Raw genomic sequence first — 7,351 nt, 5'->3', positions numbered from 1 at the left:
TGAAGGGTCCTTCTCGTAGGCCGTTGATGAGGCCCATGACGACAGCCTCTGTTGGTAAGCTTTGTATGTCTAGGCACGTTTTGTTGAATCTTTCCATGTAGTTGCGGAGACTTTCCCGATCTCCTTGCTTGATACCTAGTAGACTGGGGGCGTGCTTAGCTTTGTCTTTTTGGATGGAGAATCTGGCCAGAAATTTTTTGGCCAGGTCGTCAAAGTTGGAGATGGACTTTGGAGGTAGGTTGTCGAACCATCTAATTGCTGTCTTTGTGAGAGTCGTTGGAAAAGCTTTGCAGCGAACGGCGTCTGAGGTGTCAGTGAGGTACATTCTGCTTCTGAAGTTGCTGAGGTGATGGTTGGGATCTGTAGTGCCATCATACAAAGTCATATCCGGAAGTTTGAAGTCTTTGGGGATTTTAGTCTTCATGATTTCCCTAGTGAATGGATCTTGATCTTTGCGAGAGTTGTCTTCAGGGGTGGTCCAAGTAGTCTTTGCTTTGAGATCGACTTCAAGTTGTAGAAGTTTATCTTCTAATTCTCGACGTCGCCTTACCTCTCTTTGTAGATCCTTGCCGACTTCTTGCTGGTACTGGCTTTCTTTTTCGAGTTGCTTTAGGCGATCTTGAAGGGCTTCTATTACTCCCAGATGTGATGAGTTTTTGTCTCCGTTAGATTCCGGAGTGTCCTTTGGTGTGGCACTGATGAGCGGATAATTTATACGCTTTTTGACATTGTTTTTAGTATGTTTTTAGTAGGATCTAGTTACTTTTAGGGATGTTTTTAATAGATTTTGTGTTAAATTCACATTTCTGGACTTTACTATGAGTTTGTGTGTTTTTCTGTGATTTCAGGTATTTTCTGGCTGAAATTGAGGGACTTGAGCAGAAATCAGATTCAGAGGTTGAAAAAGGACTGCTGATGCTGTTGGATTCTGACCTCCCTGCACTCAAAGTGGATTTTCTGGAGCTACACAACTTGAAATGGCGCGCTTCCAAATGCGTTGGAAAGTAGACATCCAGGGCTTTCCAGCAATATATAATAGTCCATACTTTGGCCAAGAATTGACGACGTAAACTGGCGTTCAACGCCAGCTTTCTACCCAAATCTGGCGTCCAGCGCCAGAAAAGGATCCAAAACCAGAGTTGAACGCCCAAACTGGCACAAAAACTGGCGTTCAACTCCACAAATGGCCTCTGCACGTGAAACACTTAAGCTCAGCCCAAACACACACCAAGTGGGCCCTGGAAGTGGATTTATACATCAAACACTTACTCATGTAAACCCTAGTAGCTAGTTTATTATAAATAGGACCTCTTACTATTGTATTAGGCATCTTTGGATTACCTTATGATCCTTTGATCACGTTTTAGGGGGCTGGCCATCTCGGCCATGCCTGGACCTTCACTTATGTATTTTTAACGGTAGAGTTTCTACACTCCATAGATTAAGGTGTGGAGCTATGCTGTTCCTCAAAGATTAATGCAAGTACTACTGTTTTCTATTCAATTCTTCTTATTTCGCTTCTAAGATATCCATTCGCACCCAAGAACGTGATGAAGGTGATGATTATGTGTGACGCTCATCATCCTTCCCCCTTATGAACGCGTGCCTGACAAACACTTCTGTTCTACATGAATTAAGCTAGAATGAGTATCTCTTAGATCTCCTAACCAGAATCTTCGTGGCGTAAGCTAGAATGATGGCGGCATTCAAGAGAATCCGGAAAGTCTAAACCTTGTCTGTGGTATTCCGAGTAGGATTCAATGATTGAATGACTGTGACGAGCTTCAAACTCGCGAGTGCTGGGCGTTAGTGACAGACGCAAAAGGAGGGTGAATCCTATTCCAGCATGATCGGGAACCGACAGATGAATAGCCGTGCCGTGACAGGGTGCGTGAGCATATTATTCACTGAGAGGAGGGGATGTAGCCACTGACAACGGTGATGCCCTTGCATAAAGCCTGCCATGGAAAGGAGTAAGACTGATTGGATGAAGATAGCAGGAAAGCAGAGATTCAGAGGAACGAATGCATCTCCATACGCTTATCTGAAATTCTCACCAATGATTTACATAAGTATCTCTATCCCTATTTTATTATTTATAATTCGAAAACCACATAATTATTTTATATCCGCCTGACTGAGATTTACAAGGTGACCATAGCTTGCTTCATACCAACAATCTCCGTGGGATTCGACCCTTACTCACGTAAGGTATTACTTGGACGACCCAGTGCACTTGCTGGTTAGTTGTATCGAAGTTGTGACAGACTGTAAAACTAGACCAGAGTATCTGGCCTAAGAAGCCATTACCAGAGATCACAATTTCGTGCATCAAGTTTTTGGCGCCGTTGCCGGGGATTGTTCGAGTTTGGACAACTGACGGTTCATCTTGTTGCTCAGATTAGGTAATTTTCTTTTTGTTTTATTTTCAAAAATTTTTCAAAAATCTTTCAAAATTTTCTCCTTTGTTTTCAAAAAAAAAAATGTTTTCAAAAATAAATTATTCTATGGCTTCAGAATTTTTAAGAATGAATTCTAGTGTTTCATGAAGCATGTTGAAGCCTGGCTGGCTGTAAAGCCATGTCTCAATCCTTATACTCAAGAGAAGAGCTTCTTTATCTTTCTTAGCCAATTGGCTGTTGAATGTAAGGAATGTCAGGCGTGTCATGTCTGAGTTACATACTAAAGCTTGGCTGGCTATTAAGCCATGCCTGACCCTTTGATTGGAGCTTTAGAGCATAAGATTCCTGGAATTCATGTTGAAAATTTTGGAATCCTTATTTTTTCTTTTTCATATAAATTTTCGAAAAATATAAAATAAAAATCCAAAAAAATTTAGAAAATCATAAAAAATCAAAAATATTTTTGTGCTCTTGTTTGAGTCTTGAGTCATATCATAAGTTTGGTGTCAATTGCATATGCATCTTGCATTTTTTCGAAAATATCATGCATTCATAGTGTTCTTCATGATCTTCAAGTTGTTCTTGGTAAGTCTTCTTGTTTGATCTTGATGATTTTTTGTTTTGTGTCTTTTCATGTTTATCATATGCATTCTTGAATTCTTAGTGCGTAAGCATTAAAGAATTCTAAGTTTGGTGTCTTGCATGTTTTCTTTGCATTAAAATTTTTTCAAAATTGTGTCTATGATGTTCATCTTGACATTCATGGTGTTCTTGGTGTTCATCTTGACATTCATAGCATTCTTGCATGCATTCATTGTTTTGATCTAAAAATTTCATGCATTGCATAATTTTCATGTTTTTCATAAAAATTTCAAAAATTAAAAAAAATATCTTTCCCTTTTTCTCTCATCAAATTCGAAAATTTGAGTTGACTTTTTCAAAAGTTTTTAAAATCAAATTGTTTCTTATGAGTCAAATCAAATTTTCAATTTGAAAATCTTATCTTTTTCAAAATCTTTTTCAAAAATCAAATCTTTTTCAAAATTCTTAGTTATTTTCGAAAATTTCAAAAATATTTTTCAAAAATCTTTTTCTTATTTTTATATAAAATTTTCGAAAATAACTAATCAATTAATGTTTTGATTCAAAAATTTCAAGTCTGTTACTTACTTGTTAAGAAAGATTCAAACTTTAAGTTCTAGAATCATATCTTGTGATTTCTTGTGAATCAAGTCATTAATTGTGATTTTAAAAATCAAATCTTTTTCAAAAACTAATTTCTATCATATCTTTTCAAAAATATCTACTTATCTTATCTTTTTCAAAAAATATCTTCTCAAAATATCTTTTCTAACTTCCTAACTTCTTATCTTTTCAAAATTTGTTTCAACTAACTAACTAACTTTTTGTTTGTTCCTTAACTTTTTTAAAACTACCTAACTAATTCTCTCTCTCTCATTTTTCGAAAATATCTTCCCCCTTTTTCAAAATTTCTTTTTAATTTATTAATTATTTTAATTTTTAAATCTTAATTTTCGAAAATTACTAACATTTTTCAAAAACTATTTTCAAAAATCACTAACTTTTTTTCAAAAATTATTTTCGAAAATTCTCTTCTCTCTCATCTCCTTCTATTTTTTTTTATTTATTCATCTACTAACATCTCTCCCTCATTCAAAAAAAAAAAGGATCTCTATTATTATTATTTTTCTGTGCCTTCTTCTTTGTCATATGAGCAGGAGCAAGGACAAGAATATTCTTGTTGAAGCAGATCCAGAACCTGAAAGGACTCTGAATTACAACTAACCAATAAGCACCTGTTAGGAATTTTCAAACAAGAAGAGGAGATGGTAGCCGAAAATAATAATAATGCAAGGAGGATGCTTGGTGACTTTACTGCACCTAATTCCAATTTACATGGAAGAAGCATCTCCATTCCTGCCATTGGAGCAAACAAATTTGAGCTGAAACCTCAATTAGTTTCTCTGATGCAGCAGAACTGCAAGTTTCATGGACTTCCATCTGAAGATCCTTTTCAGTTCTTAACTAAATTCTTGCAGATATGTGATACTGTTAAGACTAATGGAGTAGATCCTGAAGTCTACAGGCTCATGCTTTTCCCTTTTGCTGTAAGAGACAGAGCTAGATTATGGTTGGATTCTCAACCCAAAGACAGCCTGAACTCTTGGGATAAGCTGGTCACGGCTTTCTTAGCCAAGTACTTTCCTCCTCAAAAGCTGAGCAAGCTTAGAGCTGATGTTCAAACCTTCAGACAGAAAGAAGGTGAATCCCTCTATGAAGCTTGGGAAAGATACAAACAGTTGACCAAAAAGTGTCCTTCTGACATGCTTTCAGAATGGACCATCCTGGATATATTCTATGATGGTCTGTCTGAGTTATCTAAGATGTCATTGGATACCTCTGCAGGTGGATCCATTCACCTAAAGAAAACGCCTGCAGAAGCTCAAGAACTCATTGACATGGTTGCTAATAACCAGTTCATGTACACTTCTGAAAGGAATCCTGTGAGTAATGGGACGCCTATGAAGAAGGGAGTTTTTGAAGTTGATACTCTGAATGCCATATTGGCTCAGAATAAAATATTGACTCAGCAAGTCAATATGATTTCTCAGAGTCTGCATGGAATGCAAGCTGCATCCAGCAGTACTCAAGAGGCTTCTTCTGAAGAAGAAGCCTATGATCCTGAGAACCCTGCAATAGCAGAGGTAAATTACTTAGGTGAACCTTATGGAAACACCTATAACTCAACATGGAGAAATCATCCAAATTTCTCATGGAAGGATCAAAAGCCTCAACAAGGCTTTAACAATGGTGGAAGAAATAGGTTTAACAACAGCAAGCCTTTTCCATCATCAACTCAGCAACAGACAGAGAACTCTGAACAAAATACTTCTAATTTAGCAAATCTAGTCTCTGATCTATCTAAAGCCACTGTAAGTTTCATGAATGAAACAAGGTCTTCCATTAGAAATCTGGAAGCACAAGTGGGCCAGCTGAGTAAAAGGATCACTGAAATCCCTCCTAGTACTCTCCCAAGCAATACAGAAGAAAATCAAAACGGAGAGTGCAAGGCCATTGACATAAGTGCCATGGCCGAACCTGTGAGGAGAGGAGAGGACGTGAATCCCAAGGAGGAAGACCTCCTGGGACGTCCAATGATCAATAAGGAGCTTCCCTCTGAGGAACCAAAGGAATCTGAGACTCATCTAGAGACCATAGAGATTCCATTGAACCTCGTTATGCCCTTCATGAGCTCTGATGAATATTCTTCTTCTGAAGAGAATGAGGATGTCACTGAAGAGCAAACTGCCAAGTTTCTTGGTGCAATCATGAAGCTAAATGCCAAATTATTTGGCATTGATACTTGGGAAGTTGAACCTCCCTTGTTCATCAATGAACTAAGTGATCTGGATCAACTGACATTGCCTCAGAAGAGACAGGATCCCGGAAAATTCATAATACCCTGTACCATAGGCACCATGATCTCTAAGGCTCTGTGTGACCTTGGTTCAGGAATAAACCTCATGCCCCTCTCTGTAATAGAGAAACTGGGAATCTATGGGATGCAAGCTGCTAAAATCTCATTAGAGATGGCAGACAGCTCAAGAAAACAGGCTTATGGACAAGTAGAAGATGTATTAGTAAAGGTTGAGGGCCTTTACATACCTACTGATTTCATAGTCCTGGATACTGGAAAGGAAGAGGATGAATCCATCATCCTAGGAAGACCTTTCATGGCCACAGCAAGAGCTGTGATTGATGTTGACAGAGGTGAAATAGTCCTTCAATGGAATAAGGACTCCCTTGTATTTAAAACTCAAGGATCTCCCTCTGCAACCATGGAGAAGAAGCAGAAAAAGCTTCTCTCCAAGCAGAGTCAACCAGAGCCCCCACAGTCAAACTCTAAGTTTGGTGTTGGGAGGCCACAACCAAACTCTAAGTTTGGTATTGAACTCCCATATCCAAACTCTAAGTTTGGTGTTGGAGAGTCTCAACAAAGCTCTGCACATCTGTGAGGCTCCATGAGAGCTCACTGTCAAGCTATTGACATTAAAGAAGCGCTTGTTGGGAGGCAACCCAATGTTTATCTAATTCTTATTTTTATTGTTTTTCATGTTTTCTTAGGTTCATGATCATGTGGAGTCACAAAATAAATAAAAAAAATTCAAAAACGGAATCAAAAACAGCAGAAGAAAAATTACACCCTGGAGGAGCATCTGTCTGGCGTTCAAACGCCAGAACAGAGCATAGTTCTGGCGCTGAACGCCCAGAATGGGAGCATCCTGGCGCTGAACGCCCAGAACAAGCATGGTTCTGGCGTTCAACGCCAGAAATGGCAGCAAAGGGGCGTTGAACGCCCAAAATGGGCACCAACCTGGCGCTGAACGCCCAGAGTTGTGTGCAAGGGCATTTTACATGCCTAAATTGGTGCAGGGATGTAAATGCCTTGACACCTCAGGATCTGTGGACCCCACAGGATCCCCACCTACCTCATCATCTCTCTTTCCATTCATGATCATCCCTTCTTTTTTTTCATTTACCACTCACATCCATACACCCACTACCTTAAAAAATTCAACATCTCTCTCCCACCCAATCCCACCCATATGGCCGAATACACACTCCCATCCATCTCCTCCATATATTCTTCTTATTCTTCTATTCTTTCTTCTTTTGCTCGAGGGCGAGCAACATTCTAAGTTTGGTGTGGTAAAAGCATAGCTTTTTTGTTTTTTCCATAACCATTGATGGCACCTAAGGCCAGAGAAACCTCTAGAAAGAGGAAAGGGAAGACAAAAGCTTCCATCAAGGGTCTATAGCTCAGTGGTAGAACATTTGACTGCAAATCAAGAGATCCCTGAGATACCTCAGGGGATTCATTTTCTCCCACACAATTATTGGAAGCAACTAAGGGTGGAACATCAGTA

General features: G+C 38.8%; 1 non-coding gene across 1 annotated transcript; it reads right to left on the bottom strand.

Moving 5' to 3' along the window:
* Positions 1 to 4,645: 4,645 nt before the first annotated feature.
* LOC112752448 (small nucleolar RNA R71) lies at positions 4,646 to 4,753 on the bottom strand. Its single transcript, XR_003176885.1, has one exon. It is a non-coding gene; the product is annotated as a small nucleolar RNA R71 (small nucleolar RNA).
* Between the last annotated feature and the right edge of the window lie 2,598 nt (positions 4,754 to 7,351).

Source organism: Arachis hypogaea, chromosome 15, assembly GCF_003086295.3.
Source record: "Arachis hypogaea cultivar Tifrunner chromosome 15, arahy.Tifrunner.gnm2.J5K5, whole genome shotgun sequence".
NCBI lineage: Eukaryota > Viridiplantae > Streptophyta > Magnoliopsida > Fabales > Fabaceae > Arachis > Arachis hypogaea.
Note: the sequence above shows the minus strand (reverse complement) of the source record. Positions and strands in the feature narration are given on the sequence as shown.